General features: G+C 48.5%; 1 protein-coding gene and 1 long non-coding RNA gene across 5 annotated transcripts in view; one reads left to right on the forward strand and one right to left on the reverse strand.

Moving 5' to 3' along the window:
* Positions 1–2,904: 2,904 nt before the first annotated feature.
* LOC121077654 overlaps positions 2,905–18,971 on the reverse strand; it is a 31,091-nt gene continuing 15,024 nt past the window's right edge. For 2 of the 4 annotated variants that reach the window (XR_005824223.1, XR_005824220.1), the window contains 4 exons: positions 7,295–7,407; positions 5,753–5,835; positions 4,414–4,842; positions 2,905–4,062 (listed from right to left, as the gene is read on the reverse strand). This is a non-coding gene — a long non-coding RNA (uncharacterized LOC121077654). The remainder of the gene's footprint in view (positions 4,063–4,413; positions 4,843–5,752; positions 5,836–7,294; positions 7,408–18,971) is intronic. The other 2 variants (XR_005824221.1, XR_005824222.1) reach the window with 2 other exon arrangements.
* Positions 16,084–18,971, forward strand: part of MYOT (myotilin) — a 31,482-nt gene continuing 28,594 nt past the window's right edge. The window contains exon 1 of the mRNA XM_040573028.1: positions 16,084–16,556. The gene's annotated coding sequence lies outside the window, so the exon portion shown is untranslated. The remainder of the gene's footprint in view (positions 16,557–18,971) is intronic.

The raw sequence follows: 18,971 nt of genomic DNA on the forward strand, positions 1-18,971 counted from the left end.
AATCTGAGTTGACTGAAAGGTCATCAAACATAGGGAGATAATTACTGGTTGATGTTCCAGGAAACCCAGGCTCTGACACTAAATTAAGAAAAAAAAAAGCAGCACTGGAAGCCTTTGATGAACGTTAACAAAAAGATTCTTTCTTTCCCATCCCCACCACGCAAACAGACGAAGCATGGAGATACTGAGGGCATTATACAAGAAAACACCAAGAATCGTGTAAGCCTGAGCATCCTGTTAAACTTCAAGTCTTTTTTTCACTGACATACAGAACAAATCAAATATTTCAAAGTGAAAAGTCTTTTTATTTATTTTTTGTTAGTATGATTTACTTTGCTGACTAATCTGACTGTAAAACTTACAGAGTTGATTAGCTTTTTCTCATGAGGATTTGGGTCCTTGCCTCATTCCGAAATGACAATTTACAACGTGCTAAGATTCGAGGGGTGCTCAAGTTTTGGGAAAAGACTTAGTGGGGTAAGTGTTAAAAAAAAAAATTCAGTATGTTTCTGCATGGAGGGAATCTGCAGCAGCTGTACAAAAAGCATTTGAAAATAGCAACAAGATTATGAACAACGAAAAATTACGAACCATCAAATTAATATAATCAAGAGTCACAGTACCTCTATTGCTAAGAAATAATAGCTACTTGCATTCTTGGAAAAGATGAAAAAAATCAACTGTTAGTTTAAGAAGGCTTTCAAAACATGCAGGACCACAGAATCGCTGAGGATGGGAAGAGACCTCTTGAGATTATCTAGTCTAACTCCCCAAGCTCAGTAAGAGTATGATTATTCTTTTTCTGAAGCATAATTATAAGTTTACCTAATTAAAACTCAACAGAAAAAAAGGCTAAAGAGCTGCAATTCCTTTCCATAACATCCAAAGGAAAATAAACGTTCTCCATCCGTTTAGCTAATTTTATCACATTTTTGATCTGCCCTTAGTTAGTGGGGAGTCTGGGAAAAACATCAACTACTACTGCTAAGCTATGGGAGAAAATTCCTGCGCCTGGATTCTGCAATTGGTGCCAAAACCTAAGTTTTAGAATGCACTTGGATCAAACTGGCTAAAATGCCAAAAGCATAAGAACGGAGAGCAGCCTGGTAGCAGGGCTGGAACAAGCCAAACTCAACAGCGCCATGGAAGAAGATCAAAAACCTCAAGCTTCCATGCCCAGGCTTTAGCTGGCACTTCAAGAAGTGAAAGACTCATTTCATTGCCTAGAGTACAGGTTTGCTTTCTTTCCAGCTGGAGAAGCAATATCAGATTCAAAGCACATACAAATCCAGGCACACGGGTTTGTGAGAAGAGCAGCAGAGAAAGCAGCACAGGTAAAAGTAGGTCTTTGGAATAGGGTAAGGAAGAACACGGTGCATGAACCTGCAGAATAGTCGTATTATTATTGTTGGCTGGGATAATCTGAAGGGTGCATGGCACAATGCTGGTTGGACTACCAGCAAAAAAGATCTGTGGTGTGGTCAGCAGACATCTTGGCAGGATCAAAGGCTTGTTTTTATATCTGTCCATTCCAATTGCAACGTTTGAAGCCAGAAATAGTGCAGGCATAGCAGGAGCACCATATGGAGAGCCCACTCCTCTCAAAGGCCGGGCGAGGGAACGGGGGTCAGGCGGTGAGCTCTGCGCAGACAATCTCATTTCAACGCTGAGCGCTCGCTTGGGCGCTGCACCGAGGCTTCGGCTTTTAGAGCAAACACAATGCTAATCTGATTGTGCTAAAGGTGGCACACAGCAATACCTGCCTCAGGGAACAGCTCGATTGCTTTAAAGGTAAAACAAAGTCAGTATAAAAGGTTGACACACATTCCTTAAGATCAGATTTGACAGCCATCCTCCATACGTATTTAATACAAAACGTAGATGCCAGTAAATCACAGAACCTCTGGATTCTCATCATCTAAGGAAGGTCTTCTGGTCTTTTTTCCTGTCTCTCTACCATGTACCTTCGGCCAGGTAGCCAGAATGGGCTCCCCAGAGGGGTTTTTGGTTTTCTCAGAAAATTCTGCAGCATGAACTGGGGTGGAGAAAAGGCAGGTGGGGCTGGTGCAAAAAGGCAGCTGGAGAGGGGCCGGAGAAGAGCAGGGCTGCAGAGAGGCAGGAGCATCCTTGCAGCGGTGCTGGGCAGAGGGTGTGTGTCCCGGTGCGAGGGCTGGCCAGGCAGGGACGGGTCCTGGAAGCAGCAGCAGCCTGCATCACCCGGCCAGCAGCATGGGCGTGACAGCACCCGAGCAAACAGCCGCCATAAGGACAGCAGGAGAGGTTTCCCCCACACCTCCCATCCGGGTGAGCAGGCTGACCTTGGGCACGGAAATGTCACGGACGCATCGGAGCCCTTTCCTGGTAATTCGTCCGGACATCATCGCTCCTGCAGGCTGCGCCCCAGGACAGGCAGTACCTGCTTATCAGAAACTGGGGCTGACGTGCCTGGGCTGTTCTGAACCACAGATGGCTTAGAATGAACCTCACATGGAAAAGGAGCTCAGGGAACGTGGCCCCTGAACACAACCCCACCTGCCCTCCCTGCAGACCCAAGCTGATATTTATGGCAGTCTCCACATTTCCTCCACAAGTTACACCAGAGCTGCAGGATTTATTTGCTCGTCTACTTTTTTCTCCTTGTTAGTTGCATGACATCCTCTGCCTGACCCTCACCAGCAGCACAGCGTGCCCTTCAGAGCCCAAATGCACATCCTGAGGACTGGCTGCCCCAGGCACAGGGAGCTGGAAACAGCTCCCAACTGGCAAAGCTGGTGGAAAACCCAGTGCTCGTGAGTCCCCCACATCCAAAGTCGCCCACATACCAGTGTCAGCTTTAGGTGGCACTAAAAATAAAACAACAGCCTACCTAAACATATAAATTTCTACATAAATTGCTGAATTTATAGTTAATAGACTTCTGAGGATTTTTGGTGGACAGAACACATTTCAAAGCAGGTGATTAGGGATGTATAAAAATATCCTTTTTACTGTTCAGCATTTAGATTAACATACTGACTAGTTTTAACATCTCAGCAGCCATCCTCCTGCAAAAACAAACACTTTCAGTCCCAGTATAAAAGCCTTGAAAGGCCAAGTATTCACAGGTGGGATGACAGATGCAGAGGTTATTTCCTTCATATAGCAACAAACCACCTTATACCCCCTCAGCCGTAGGGAAGACAGAAATCTGCCCTAGGTAGCACTCACCAGCACACTGAGCACACCATAAATGAACCACTTGGCTTGTAGGATCAAAGGTAGGAAACGGGTCATTCTCTGGGGCTGTTAGGGATAGAAAAAGGTTTTAACCCAGGCTGAGTTCCTGAAATACACATAGGAAATGGATCACTCCTGTTTTAAAGCTCTTAACCTTAAAACCCATCACCTCATGGCCACTTCTAGCTCCACCAGGGCAGACAGCCTTCCAGAGCTCCTCTTGCTCTGCCTGGATTCTCAGTTTCCCTCTGCCACCTCCTCCTCTCCACCACTCCCTTGCTGGGAACGAGCAAAGATGAAGCTTCTCACCATATTTGGCAAGAACACCTACATGATGCAACTGCCCAGAACCAGGACTTAACAACCATAATTCACGTTTACCAAATCAGGACAATGCAAATTAAGATTTGGGGGAAGCAGGGAGGGCAACATTTAGGGACTTTCAGCAGCTGGAGTCTCTAGGTCAAACAAGTTGTTTCCATTCACTTAGGTAATTTTTAATTAAAAAAAAAAACAACAGCTACAAAGCAATGGAAATCAAAGGCCAGACTTTGGCACCATTAAGAAACCCAAAGGATTTTACCACCCTAATCCTCAAGTCTTGGGCTACCAAATACCCGAGGTTTCACCAGACTCATCCTTTGCCTTCCCAGGACTTTTGTCTGGGTAGAATTGGAGATTTTGTCCATCTGTCTGCACTTCCCAGTGGGGATGCTCAGATCTCTTCCGGGAAGGGTCAGGCTGACCACGTGTGCTGTAAACCAACTGCACCTGCACAACAAATCCAACTCTGGAGCCCAGCAGTTTTACTGCTCAAGCACAGGCCATCTGCTTTCCACAGCACACCTGACACAAGAGAAAAACTGGTGTCAGCTTTAGGATATGACAACAACCAAGTGCTACACTTAGTAAAGAGTGACTTGAAACCAGAATGAAAAAGGTGCTGCGTTCCCGCCCCCAGTCTCTGATTTAGGTAGTTCAGCAGGAGTTTACAGTCTGGACAGATTAAACAACTCGCACAGAAGACGCTCAAGCTTTCAGGTTTACACTATGAAGAACTTTAGATTGTGATAGCCTGTGCTTCTGGCATGCTGAGGACTCCAGAAGTTATAATTTGTCAAGCATACAGGAGGAGTTAGTCCCAGGAGCAGCAATAACCCCAGGTGAGGCGCTGATCACGACAGGGACATAACCAACCTCGGGGAGTTGAATAGGTGCCGGGCCTGGATTCGCATCACTCTCTTGGAGCCAAATTCAAGTCTGCTTTTCCTCGTCTACTGTTTATTCCACGTAAGTGCCAAATGACATTAACATGAAGGCTCCCTGAAATTCCATCTCAGTAACATTTAAAAACACGCTATTGATTTGTGTCTGTCTTGTGTCAAGACTTGTCAGCAAGCTGCTGTGAAGGACACGTGAGGAGAGCAGGGCACTCTTCAGAGACGCTCAGCAGCTAACTGCAGCTCCCAGAGGGATCCACACACTTCGGTAATCAAGATGATTCCATTTTCCCAAGCCAGATGGCTGATTGATCTGATATTATAGAGCACATGGTCAGACTAAAATGTTTTTTCACACTCCATTACGCAGTCTACTTCCAAGTCTAGTTAAACGTCTTCAGATCCTCTGGAGAATTGAAAAAAAAAAAAACAAAACGAGAAAAATAACAAAAATACATTACTCTCAAAATTGTCATAAGATACAGTTACGGCAATAGCATTGTTAAAAAACTAAGTCTTGATCCTTCTTAGGGAAATCAACGCAACATACAACTTTTCCTAGGAAGTATTTTGCTATTGGAATACTTCCAAAAATTTTGGATGTCACAAGGAATGGGCATTTGCAGGACAACTGCCTCATTTTACCAATAATGAAAGGCCAGGACAAGCTCAGCTCTAGACACCTGCCCAGGTCTGCTTGCTCTGCTTTGATTCTCAGAGCAGCAGCCCGTGGTCCTCAGGGCAGCCTGGAGGACCAGCAGTCTTGTTACTGGGAGCACTGCAACCCACACCACTCAGTTTGCCCATTTACCACACCTTATACTGACACTACTATAAAATACAGTGAAAGTCTTCAGACACCCTGTTATCAAGGAGTTTATGCAGCTGCATTTAGACAAAAACCCCAAACAATCCAAGCCTGCAGAGCTTTGAGCATGAGCTGCCACGCTCACCACTCCGCTAGTCAATCTGCAGTGGCTGCGTGTATTTTCTCCTTGGAGCCTCTGTGTAAATATGCAGAGCCTGGATTTATGAAACAATCCTTTTTCTTCTTTGCTCAGTTTTGAAAAGAAGGAAGAAAAATAACCAAGACTCTTTCCCTGTCTCACCCTTTTATTATATTGACATTTTGTCTTTTCTTTTCTTCCATCTCTGGAGACCAGGGTTAAAGTTTCAACTCAGCCACAAGTACAGTGCTTGATGGAATTGTTTCAATGCCTAATAATTATTTGTCCACACCATAAAACTATTATCTCCCAATCTGTCGTCATTCACCTTTACTGTTTGGCCAAGGCAGCAGGTTGCATTGGTCATACCTGAAGTACATGCTGGGCGGGTTAGAAAACACGGGAACTGCCTGCATGAAGCAGACCTTCGGCTAGGAGTACTGCTTGCTTTCCTGGAAGGAAAAAAAAAAAAAAAGGGACCAATTCAACACAAACATTAAGAGGAGTGATTACTTTATTGACATATTTCCTCCCAGCAGTTTATGGGTGCAAACTATTTTTTGCATTGAAGAAAAATCAAGGTCATATTATGCTTAGATTGTATCTAATTAATTTTTCATATTAGAAACATTTTCAATGCCAGATGGCTGATTTGTGGTCATTTAGAAACCAGAAGGCATCAGTCAGGAAAAGAAAAAAGCCCTCAACTTTGTTCACTGAACAACCTTTTTACCTTGCTAGTCAAATTATATTACATACTTTTGAGCAGGGAAGTCATTTAAGAGAAGCATGAACCTTTATGATTTTAATGCATCCATTTCCCTAACCTTTAGAATTATTCTTTCCCACTCAAGCCAAGACTCTCCCGGGTAAAATTCCCGAGCACAAAAATACTGACCTCTGCGCTACCTTTCGCTAGGAAGAAAGATAGCAAAAGATCTTTGGGTCACTGTTATCATCATCCCACTTGGTGACACTGAGAGAGATGCACAGGGAAACCTGGAGTCTGGCTCTCCTGTGGCTCCCGTTGTCGCCTTCAGGGTACAGTTTGCTAACTGGCAAACCAGGAGCGTCCCCTGGGGACAGCGGAGCAAGGACAGAGCTGCTGCAGCCCACACAGCAGCAACCAGACTCCAGTTTGTCAGTGCTGGGGCAGAGAGGAGCAAAGCGCCCAGCTCCCTCCTGTCCAGGTGAAGCCCAGGCTTGCACAAGCAGTGCAGAGGCTCTTCTGTCCTGCTTATGCCAGGCTACCTGCTGCTTAACATTTGCCAGAACATCATTGGGAAAGGAAAAAAAAGCGCTCCTTAATTATAGCCCTTCTGTCGTTCGACTCAGGGGTTTTATTAAAAGGGAGAAAGCACAGAGAGCAGCTAATCAGCTGCTCCAAACAAATGAAGTTCTGGAGATTGATTTTTCAAGTGATTAGCGGTGCAAACACGCGTTTTTCACAACTCAAAACCTTCGCATTTTCCTCCAACAGCTACTTTTATTAACCAAGAAAGGATCAGAAAAGGACAGTTAACAGCCTCAGATACAAATGGTTTTACCACCAGAGCACACAGATTTAAAAACCTATTTTGCAGCTTTGTTTTCCTAGTCCCAACAGCTCCACAGGTTCCATGCGCAGCTTTAATTAGAAGCCAGAGCCGCTGCTGTACCTTTGCACATACAATTCTTGCATGACAAAACATCCCTTGCTGGACAAAATGCCATTGAGCTTCGCACAAGCCATTCACTGTCTTCAGCAGCATCTTAGCACCGCTGCCCCTGCGCTCACGTTAGAAGCTCTAAAGACAGAGCAGAACAGCTGCCAGTGCCTTACAGGCTGAAACAGAGACTGGAGTAGCTTCGAGACAGACGATACACCCTGAAGTGAGCTAACACTAAGTTTGGTGGCATCAGGCAGCTTACGTATTTGCTGTGCTTTTTTCCATACCTGCCAGTCCCAAGAGGTATCGAGCACCTGCAGCTGGCAGCACCGCTGGGAATGGGAGCGCCGGGTGCTTGGCTCTCACGCAGTACAGCTGCAGGTAAAGCCGAGCCACGGAAATTAAGGTGAGAGAACCTGTTCGATAGATCACAACCTAGATTCAGTTCAGACATCCAAAAAAGGACAGCATTAACAAAATCATCATTGGTTTACCATTCATTGCCTGATTTTATGAAGGTGAAAGTTGTACAAGTTTCAGCAGCGACTTAATACCTTTCTGAGCAAGGGACTGGCTGGGGAACAATTTTGTTTGCATCCGCAAACAATTAACACATCTCCACTCCCTCCCTGGCTTCACACGTGCAGCTGCCAGAAGACAGACTTTTTCCTCCACGCGCTCTGTTTCACCATACCCAATATACACCCATATACTCCCCGTCCTGCCGCAGAGAAAAGGAATTCATTTCATCAGACGGATGAGAAAGTCCAACATGACCGCTTTCTGGCAGCGCGTGGCAATAGCATGTGGCCAGCTGGACCCTTGCCATACTGCAGGGAGGATTTTCATGAAATTAAATTGCCCCTAGCTCACAGTGGAGGAAGCATTTTCCACAATGAAGGAAGCACATAGAGACTGTGGATCCCTCAGTCCCCAGTAGCTGGAGGGGCAGGAAGGAGAGATGATGCTCTTGCTTCATTCTCACCAAAGCAACCTTTGCCAGATAATTCCGGGACAGGGTTTATGGCAGGTGTTAGACTCCATTCCTTTGACCTCTTACAGCTTCCAAGATGCAGCAGCAGTGTCCCTGGGAGGGAACAGAGCTCTGAATTCAGGGCACCGCTGCCACGCGAGTTGCTGCAGCGCTCCTTTCACCCACCGTGCTCTCATTACGCAGCACCACGGGGCATTCACTTACATCGGCAACGGCAGCTTCGCAGCCCTCCTGCAAGCAGGGGGACTTTGCTTCCAGCGAGATCCAGGATTTGCAATTAGTGCAGTTGTGCAGGACGCTGTTACTGAACCTGCCATTAACAACTACAGTTAACTGTTGGTGAGAGGACAGCATGAATTAAAGCACTGTCTGTACATCATACAGGTAGATAGAAACTACTGGCCGTCAAGATACCGCACGCTCTATCTCCAAACCCAGCTTTTTTGGTGCACTGCTTTTCATCCAGACCTGCGCGGTGATTAAAGCACACCAGTGGGACCAGGGTAGAGTAAGACCATATGGGTTCAAGATCTCCTTCCCTGCCCTCCAGGGTGAGGCTGTCTCATAGCAATCAGGGAATTCCTTCCACTCTCAATGGCAGGTTTGTTTTTCTTCCCCAAACTGCCAGCACAGGAAGCTCTTAGACCAAAATTTCACTCCCAAGAGAAGTTTTGTCCCGATGTGGAGCAGCTGGAAAGCCACCCACCGCTACTTTCTAAGAAGTGCTCTTTCAAAGAGAAAACTACTGGCTAACTGAGGGCTGTCACAAAACCCCACGTGCCTCAACCTCCACTGTCTGGCCCTTGGCACTGCTAGTGGAAGCAAGCACCAGCAACAGCCACACTGAACATATAGGGGACCTGAGAGTAAAGGTGGATTCCTCGTGCTTACATGGGCTCAGAGATAATCTCACCGCAGTTCTCAGTAGAATTAATTCATGCACTGTGTGCGCAGTGCTATCAAGATACGAGAAGGAATGGATTACATAAATACACATTTGTCATGGGGAGTGGAACAGCTGAGACCAATTTTCATTTTCATTTTTGCTTCTGCACTTAGATATGCTTTGCAGATATTTTCTTTCAGCAAATGATTCAATCCATCACAATTAAAGTAACACAATGTAATCTTTCCTTTAATTGTTCCCTTTCTGCCAGATATACAAGTTCAAAATACTTTCAAAATACGTTCAAAGTAACAGTTAAAATAGAAAGATTATTTTCAAAATTAGCACAAATCTCCTAATGGGTTCAGAATTACATGCTGGGAGTCTTGCAACGCATTGATTTTTGGTACTTAATTTTAAAAGATTTCCAAGGTACGCCAGCATGAATCTGAGCTGATATTTCCCAGGAAACTCTAATGGACTTGGGTATTCAAACCTCTCAGAAGATCAATCTCCTTTCTGGTGCGCTGCTGCAGCCACTCTCCTGCCCCACGTGCTCGGAGCAGCGGGGCCCAGCCGCGGCAGGGATGGATGGAGCAAGCCCTGCCTCCTCCTGGCAGCAGCCCACGGGCCCCACACCTCATCCACTTCCATGGCTCAGGAGCAAAGCAGTAGGGAAGGTCGCAAACACAAGATCAAAAGGACAAATACAGGGAAAGACGCCAAGCAGAAATGTGGACGGTGTCTATTACTTGCACAGCAGTGCTCAGGAAGAGGGAACGACCAGCCACGCTGGTCTGCATGCCCCAGCAGCTTTGCTCACTGCTAACTTGGGCAGGTTTGACCCACAACTTAAAAGCTTTTCCTGACTGTTCATAAGCTTGCACAAGTACATGTACACACAGCTAAGCCTGTCAAACGGCAAGTAAGAGCTATGCTCAGAACGTCTGCCCTCTCCTGTAACCAGGAAACGGGTGAAAAAGAGCAGTTCGACATCACCCTGGTTAATGAATGTGATTTCTTCTATCCCCTCCTTCCATCTCCTGACTTGTTTTCAACTCCCTTCCTTGCTGTACTTCCTGAATGATTGATTTCATGTCCAAGCTCCGCAACAAAGCAATGCCAGCACTGATGCTTATCAGGTGAAGAGCTGAGGACTTCCTAGCGCAAGGCAGACCGACGCTCTCAGCAGCAGCTGGGGACACCAAGCGATGGCGTGCAATGCGCACACGATGCCCAAGGAGCTGGAAAGCAGCAGCAGGTTTCCTCCCCGTGCTTCCCCAGTGCTGACAGTGGCCACCTGCTCTCGCACATGTCAGCTCAGGCTCACGCAGCACATTCTGGGAAGCAAATACACTAAATTGTCAGCGCTGCCTTAGGAAATTATGACGTGCCATCTTTGCAAGTGCTAGAGTAATTGTGCTTTCAGCGAAACTTGGCTCCCCAAATTGCAGAGCTGCTGGTAATAATTTTAACAGAAATGGCACGCGCCAGCATTGTAAGGATTCAAGCTTTCATTAGCTGTCGAAACAGGGTTTCATAGAGGCAGCACTGTTGTTTCAGGAACCCTTCCTCAATAAAGGATTCAGAGGAAACCATTACCCACACCAAGCTATAGATCTGCACGTTACACTAAAGCACTTGCCCTGCTCACCACAGCCATCCAAGAGCTCTGTAAGTACTCAGCGACGTGAAGGATGCTGAAGTAATCAGCACATTCAAACTCTTACCGGAGCAGGTATGCAGCTGCACCTGGAAAACAGCCTTAGAAAAGCAACTGGTGTAAAAGGAGTAAAAAATTCACAAGTTACACCTTTTGCAAATGCCTCAGCACATCCACCATGGAGCAAGCAGCGTGTGAGCACACATAAGCTTTCGTTGGTCAGGATGGGTGCCAAAACCAGTAACATCCTGCCTGTTAGGTGTCCCCCAGCTGAGTCTGCAGAAAAAGCAATGCTGCTTGTCCCCGCTGGGCTCGGGTATCCCTACATCGTGCTGCAGCACCCAGCACTAAGCTAGCCCAGAAGACACCAGCCGTGCCATGCCACACATGAGCATATGCTAGGGATGAGGAAAGGAGCAGGGGGACGGGGTGATAGCCCTTATCCCAAACCTCTCCCTCTCCTCCTCCTCCGCACACAGGACGATGCAGGTGAGCCAGGCTGGCAAGGCAGCAACGGGACACCGGGCAGATGGAAGTGGGGCTGCTTTCAGCACACAGCAACAGGCAGTGCCTTGCTGAGCTCAAACCACAGCTTTTGGAGTCGGTCCCCAGCCCCAACTGGTCTCAGCACAGGAGGAAGCTGACCGGTTGTGCAGTAACCCATGAGAAAACGCGGCTCCCTGCCTTCACGTAGGAGCTGAGGACCATTCTGCTCAGAACCACCGGATACAGTTATTTACAGCAGTATTGCAGAACCCAATTCCTGTGTGGCCAAACAGAGTTACTTCACATGGCTACTCTGCGCTGCAAACCTCCATAACCCTTTACTTACATACTCACAAATTAATACACCAGAACTTGTATTCTTACTTCTCATGCATACATTATTATTATTAGTCTACCCTATCTGAAGATGCTGGAGCTGAATGCAACGCATGTTTAAATCAATGAAAGATCTTTCCATCATCTTCAGCAGAATTAAATGACAATCTCGATGCCAAGATCCTATCACATTGTGATACTATTAATATTACGCGTATTAGTACGGGCAGCAAAACATAACATTATATCAAATCCCGTCTGAACAGAGTCTTATCAAAGACACGTCTGACAGAAAATACATCCTCCCAAAATAACCGCGGTATTTGCTAGTGGCACCCACGCAGTGAAGCACTGAAACTTCTCGGCTGCTTTCCAAGCTCCCAGAGCAGCGACGTCCTCCCGAGAACCCCGAGGGCTGCTCCGCTCTCCCTCCGCGCAGCCACAAGCAACACGTCCTTACTCCAGCTCTGTAAAGCTTCCCAAAATGAGCCCGGTCTTACAGGACCCACTTGGACACTTGTCCTGCTAAGTTTTGCCAAGCTAAAAGCTACGAGGTTTGGCAAGGTATTTGGGATTAAACACATTCAGCAGGTCCAACGCATCCCTGCTTTCCACACGCACTGTGACACTGGAGGCACCGCACATCAGCAACCCAGCTAGGATGTGCAAGCACGGATTTGTGAACTACAGGGAGATACCAGGCACTTGTAAACAGTAAAAATAACAAATTTAAATGTCTCTGCTGTGGCCTTGTTTTTACAGTTTAAATGCTGAGTAGCGTTCAGCTGCTCAGCTGAAGCAGGGCGCTGGTGCCACCTGCCGTTTGCTCGGGGCTGGCAGGTGAGCACCGGCAAATCAAATGACAACGTAACAAAAGAAAATGACATGATAAATTGAAATCTGGCATAAATGAAAATTCTTCAGATGCCTCGGGGTCTCCTGTGGCTGTTTAGGGATGAGAGTTTTAGACAAGATTTATTTACGTGGGAAATACCACAAGTGAATCCCTGCTGACACAGTCCTTAATGCCACCTGAAATTAGACAAAACGCCCCCCTCGAAGCAAAGGGCAGGATAAAAACAGATACACACGCCTACTTTTAGGGGACTGGGGGGGCTGGCTCCCCCTGCCAGGGGTGAGGACAGAAGGCTGTTACCTTGGGACAAGCAGCCAGGGGCCTGAGGGGCTGCAGACACAGGCGCTCACCCCGCTGGTTTTTGAGACGCCCAGTCTGAGCCCAGCCCTTACACAGAGACACCAGCTTGAGTTTGACGAGCGAGGATATCGTTTTGCTGGGGCCCAACTCACTTAAGACTCATTCACACCGTCCTTCCCAAGAGCTATTTTCCCTGACAATTGTGCTCTGCCACAAGCATTTAACCCACTGCCCAGCCAGAAGACGGGTTTCACGCCGACGCCGTGCCCCTTCCTGCAGGTACCAGCCAGCGCACGCCGAGACCGGTGCTGCACCGTGCAGAGGAGGCAGGTAGCACATCTCTGACACAGCACGGGCAATGCTGCTTTTAAATGGAGCCGCTGAGGCCAGCAGCACACGAGCAGGGTGCCTGGGGGCCATGCGGGGAGCGGCAGCTGTCGGGGAGGCACGCCGAGCACGCACAGGGAGCTCCTGCGAGAGCTAAAAACAGAGCGGGCAGCGAGAGCCAGGCGCACGCGATCCGCCCGCTGCACTTGTCGCGGCCGTCTCTGGCCGAGGCACACCACAAGTCCCTGCTCGGAGCCATTTCCCTGCCTCAAACTGCCTCCCGGGCACCCGGGGGACAAGCCAGTTGTAAGAGCAGTGCCGTGAGGGGACGTGGAACGAGGGCGTGATGAGCGCGATCCTTCGTGCTCCAGCAAGTCGCTTGCTGAGGGCAAGGCCAGGTTGAAACATTCCTCTCTGAAATGCCTTGGCTTTGGTTGGATGAAACCTGGACCCACACCCACTGGGAAGCTCTCATGAAATTCGGACACATTTTGTAGAGCTGTATCACAACACAGTCCGCAGAGGTTTGGTAGGACCCAGCTTGTGTGCACACGGTCTCTGTAGATACCAAAGTGTCCTACCTAGGGCTGGCAAACTTCCACAACGTTCCCCACTCCTCGAGTTACCTATACATAGGTCTGTATAGCTCAGACTGGCACAGCTTTAAGTTACAGTGGAAAATATATCAGATATGTCAAAACATCTGAAGTTAAACCTGAGGGAGTGGTGCCAGAAGGCATAGCTGTAAGATCATCCAACACGTGGATGCCTTAAGGCATCGTATAATAACTTCTCCATTACAACACTGAGCGAACTTTAATTTGAGACCAGTCAGACTAAAACACTGCTCCTGGGACTCAGTGCGTGGAGAACGAGCAGCACCTCTGCTGAATTGCTCACAGAAGTTAATACCAAAAGATGATTGAGGACATCTGCCAGCAATGCCACTTTTGTTACGTAAAGACACATTTCCAAATTACTCATGCTCATTTGCAATCTTTTTTCCACCACGCTTGCTCAATCCCCTTCAAGTCTTCAAACACGTGCCAGCATAATTTAGAAGGGCATTTGCCTAACAGTGACGTCACTGGAGATAATCTGAATTTACACCAATATGCTTGTGATAAACATCCAGGCCGGCTTATCGAGAGCATCACACCTTCTGGAGGATGATGGGTAACAGCAGAAGAAAGGTGAAACGTATCCCACTGTCCTGATGCAAACCCACATCACTCCTCCAAAGACAGAGGAGCCGTACCAACCCCAACGTGGATTTGGGGCAGTACCCCAGCAGGGATGGAGGCAGCCCAACAGTTGCTGGTCTCAGATGGGTTTGGCTGGGTTTAATCAGACAGACTTGGCTGAGCCTCCTGGTGAGTTCAGTCTCAGACTGGTTTGACCAAGTTTCACCAGCCAAACGTGGCCGAGCCTGCCAGTGGTTACCACCCACTTGGAGACCTCAGCAGTGAGAGGGGAGGGAGGAGGGCTTGGGGAGCCTCGTTGGGGAAGCCTCGTTGGGGGAGCCTCGTAGCACACACACTCGCAGCCTCTCCGCTGCCTTTGGACCACGGGCAGGCTGTGACACCTTCTGGCCGTGACACCTCTGGGTGACTTAAACCTCCCTGAGTTTGTCGGCGTTTACTTTTAACCTGCGATCTTGTCCACTGCACTTTGCTGAGGACCTCCTGGAGGAAGAGCCCCAGCTGTGCAAGGGGCACCGCCGAACACGCACCAGGTGCAGACACAGAAGCCTGTCCCCGCAGGCCTGCCTGCTCCGCGTCCCCTCTCCCCGCAGCTACCAAGCAGTTTCAGGCCTCTGACTGCCCGAAGTCAGTCACTCCTTGGGGAAGACCGGCTGGCACCTGCCAGCCTGCCTGGCGCTCCCCTCTCCCCCAAAAGTCCCAGCACCACCAAGCTCCCTCCCTGTCCCCGCTTCCCTTGTAGCTTCAACATCAGCTTGAAATCAGCTATGGCAAGCACAAATGGGAAGATGGGCTCGACTTTCTGGAAGTTTCTGCCTGAATATTAAATCTAAATGTCGGCTGTAAGAATTAATTTAATTCTTACCATCAAACCTAGCCTAGGCACCAACTCGGCAGTGAAGCCACTCAGTTTCTCCACAGGACAGGTCCATTTCTTTTCACGCTAAGACCACTTGTTACCCTGTTCAGAAACCCCCTCTGGAAAAAAAATTTAAAATTGTTCCTCATCTGTCTCAGAGCCTGACGTGGTATCAGTTGAAATGTCACTTCAAAAGCTCCTGACAAAGCCCTTCAGGAAGAAGGGCCCCCAGCATTTGCGACCTTTGCGCCAGCTGCTTGTCCATTTTGAGAGGGGTTTAGGATGGCTGGAATAGCCAGTTTCTTCCCACCACCCCTGCCTTTAAGCTTGTATCAAAAGTTCATCTGATAATTACACCATCGGGAGGTGAATAATAGTCTAAATTCCTCAGGCTAGACTGTCTAGCTGCAGGACCCGAGTCAATCCTGCTGGCTGGCAGCGGAGGTGCTCGTCCACAGGAGCGCAGAGCCGCACTTCTGGAGTTTGAGACACCTTCCTCGGAGGTCTCCGAGCACAGAGGAGAACTGGAGAGGCAAAAAGTATTCAGAGGAAGCAGGTGCAGCTCCCAGAGCATCCCTGCACCGCAGTCTATGATGGCAATATGATGGTAAACATCCACCCAAACTGAAAACCACCCAGAAAGCCTACAGGTGGCAAAGCTGCATCCCTGCCACAGCATTTAGAAAGCAACAAAATGAGGGTGGCTGTAAAGCTTTGCTTGGGGACATCTCGTCCTACCCGTGCACGTCTGCCCAAAGCGATTCCCCAGAGCACTGTGAAGCAGTGTTTTGGAGCACGGGAACGTCCCGGTGAACTCGCTGCACTGACACTGGGCCCAGACACAACCCAGGGCTGCAGAAATGCCCCGGCTCCAGCTCCTCACCTCCACGATACCTCACTGAACAACACACCTTGCTTGATATCTAAACATGTAATGGCAACGTGCTTCTGCGACAGACATTACTTCAGCTCCCAGGACTTTACACAGCTTCCAGACTTGGTAGAAGCCTAACACGAAACTGCTGGAGTCAGCAAGGTGTGAACTGGCTCCAACAAACGCGAGCTGTCCCCTGCATTCCTCGGCATTTGGAGAGTGGGAGCAGCTCCCAATTTCTTTAATACCCTGAGTAAATAGGAAATTGTTTACATTCCAGATCTGTATAAAAGCTATAAAAGCAGCCTGCTTCTAACAAAGTTTTGTCTCGCTTCTTTTTTCTTCTGGCCCCCTTTCAAAGCAGAGAATCGCAGTCAACCTGAGCTGGCATCCTTCCAGCACTCAGGAGCACTAACGGGGTAAATTGTAAGCGACTCCAGAGCTGGCCACTGTTGTATCCCAACACTGGGCCTGTTTTGTTCCAGCTGATGGTGCGGCTCTGCTGACTCTCAAACATGCTGGAGAGAATAAATTGCTGCAGTTTATTCCCATCCAGCTGACATTCCCGCCATGCCATCACTCACGAGCAGGGATCTGCACGTTAGAAATGTAACCCACTACCCCAGACAGCCTTCAGTCCTCAGAGAGGAGTGGGAGGAGAGGAGGCTTCCCACTTCAAGACTCAGCATTGACTCAATCTGCTGGCAGCAAGATCCCCAAACCCAAACTGATGGCTTAGAGGTGAGTAATACTTTAATTTCTAACATACTAATTACATTCTCAAGTTACGCGATAGCTTTTCAGGGGGTGGGGAGGAGAGGCAGGGATGTGATTTGCCATTTCTGATCGTGGTGCTCCCCTTTCTGGCACGCTGAGCTCTGCCTTACCTGCAGACCCTTTGAGGGCTGGCATTCTGGCAAACCAGGCAAGCCAAGCCCTCAGCGTGCCTGCCTGCACGAGCAGCTCTTACCCTCGTGCCCAGGAACCAGGCTGTCCTCCAGTAAGACTCTGGCTTCCAAAGCACAAGTGGACTCTGCTGACAGCCGAGAGGCATCCCAGCTCCAGAGCGTGTGTGCACGGGGTGAAGCCATGATGGGCTCTCGCCTTTGAACACCTCACTTCACTAACAAGTTACGTTGCAAGCAGCCAGTCCACCAATACTTTTAGTGTCTTGGGCTGGGAGAAGAGGCAAACGGTCCCCAAGGCGTTCAGCTGCTGCTTTACACTCAGCTGTGACGCAGGCTCAGGTGTGCAGCAGAGCACCTGCTGGGCTCCACAGCTTCTTCCTAAAGGTGACTCACCAGCAGCTAAAAAGAAAAGAGCAGGGACAGAGATGCTACAGGGAAGAGGGTGGCCAGAGAATATAATGCGTCTTTTCAGTGAGAGTCTTTTCATAGCACTGAGAACTGTGTGGAGCGGGGTTCCAAGAGCCACAGGCATGGGATTTGGATTTAGTCTTTCGCCCTGCTCCACCTTTCAGCAGCAGCAGACTGCTCTGATCCTCTAACAGCACATCGTTTGCAGCCACAGATGTTCACAGACCAGCAAAGTATCTCAAAGGTACCGGCATGAGCCACGAGAACACCTTGCCTGGGTATTCCCCTATAGCAGCCAAGGAGGCAGGACGCCCTGTTCCTGCCCTGGCCATGCAGCAGCCACAGCCAGATCATAACAAACATCTCGCACGCTCTGGTTAGGTCTTATCCAGAGGGCAGGGAAAACAAGGGACAGGTGGGGATGGGATTTTTGAGCCTTCCAAGTCCAGATGAAAAACCAGCTGAGGATCAAGCATTTCCTTGGCAGAGCAGGGAGCGAGGTGTACCTGAGGGTAGGACCAGCCTCTTGGCAGGACCTTCATTCTCGCTGTTGCCTGCATGGCAACTCATCCTTTTCAGATTTGGCTTTTCAGTTGTTATCAGTTAATGGATATGGGGTATCCAAGAGCTTTTTCCGTAACATTGTCTCATTGTGCTGTTGATTCAAAAGACAGTGAGAACATTCACTGGTTTGTCTTCACTGCCTGAGAGAGGAACTTCACGCATTCACCAAAAACAGTCAACAAGAACTGTAACTTGTCTCTACCTCTATTGCATGCTTAACTATAAAACTTTAAGCACATTTACCAACCAGCTCTCTCAATAAGCAAACTTTTGTGAGAGAGGGGAGCAGGCAGAGACAATGCCCTGGCTTTCCTATGCCTTGCACTGCAGGCAAGCCTTCAGATTATCATCTCCTAACTTCCAAAGGCTACGGCTGATGGGGACAACCCCTCGCTGCCTGCCGGGGCTGCTGGCAGGCTCTGGTTGCAGCTGGAGTCCCCATCCATCGACACTGCTGTAGGTGAAGCGTTTGCAGCACAGCTGGGCACCGCTGCCCCCACCCAGCAGACGCTACATGGGGCATTTCTGTTTTCCTGAGACTTTCCAGCCATTAAGCATTATAGCTTGCTTGCAGGACGCTTGAGCAGGAGTTTAGCAGACAACCTCTCTCTGTCCTTCTCTGGCAGACACAAACTTCAAGCCTTGATGTATTTTTAGGACTTTTCTACCTAGGAAGTTGGTGTGTCAGCTGCCAAAAAGACAGAAACCTGAGCACCCACTGAGATCACTTCCTAGATAGACTCTTCAGCAATCAGCACGACGTCTGGTAGATCAAGGGACCACCAGCAGTTTAGGCTCAGACCACCGGTGGCTTTCATTAGATGAACTTTTTACTGTAGACACCTTTTCACAAGAGGGGAGCAGAAAGTATATGACCAGAAAAGCTTTCCACCACTTGTAAACAGAAACAGGTACATGCTAGCATAAAATGCTATCTGGGGTGAGAAAAATAAGTCATGCCTCGCTTTTCTAATGAAATGGCACTAAAATCTGAGATTCTGGGCACTGCACCATCTGTGGTTACAAAGCTATTGCTCTGGTTTACATGGAGTCAAGCGCAAGCTAAACCCAGGCCTGGCTTTCTAGCTTGCCTTTGGGTGGAAGTGAACAGATTTGCTTTAGCAATGCACTCAGGTTGCTTGGCAGGCCAACAGGTTTGCACGACACCAGCTGCTTCCAGCTCAAATGCCCCACACGTAGCTAAAATTAGGCTGCTCAGATTTCCTGGAGGGGACTCTGCCGCACAGCCCGCACCCAGCCTTCACGTGGGCTCCCC

The sequence above is a fragment of the Cygnus olor genome, chromosome 14 (genome assembly GCF_009769625.2).
Source record: "Cygnus olor isolate bCygOlo1 chromosome 14, bCygOlo1.pri.v2, whole genome shotgun sequence".
Taxonomy (NCBI): domain Eukaryota; kingdom Metazoa; phylum Chordata; class Aves; order Anseriformes; family Anatidae; genus Cygnus; species Cygnus olor.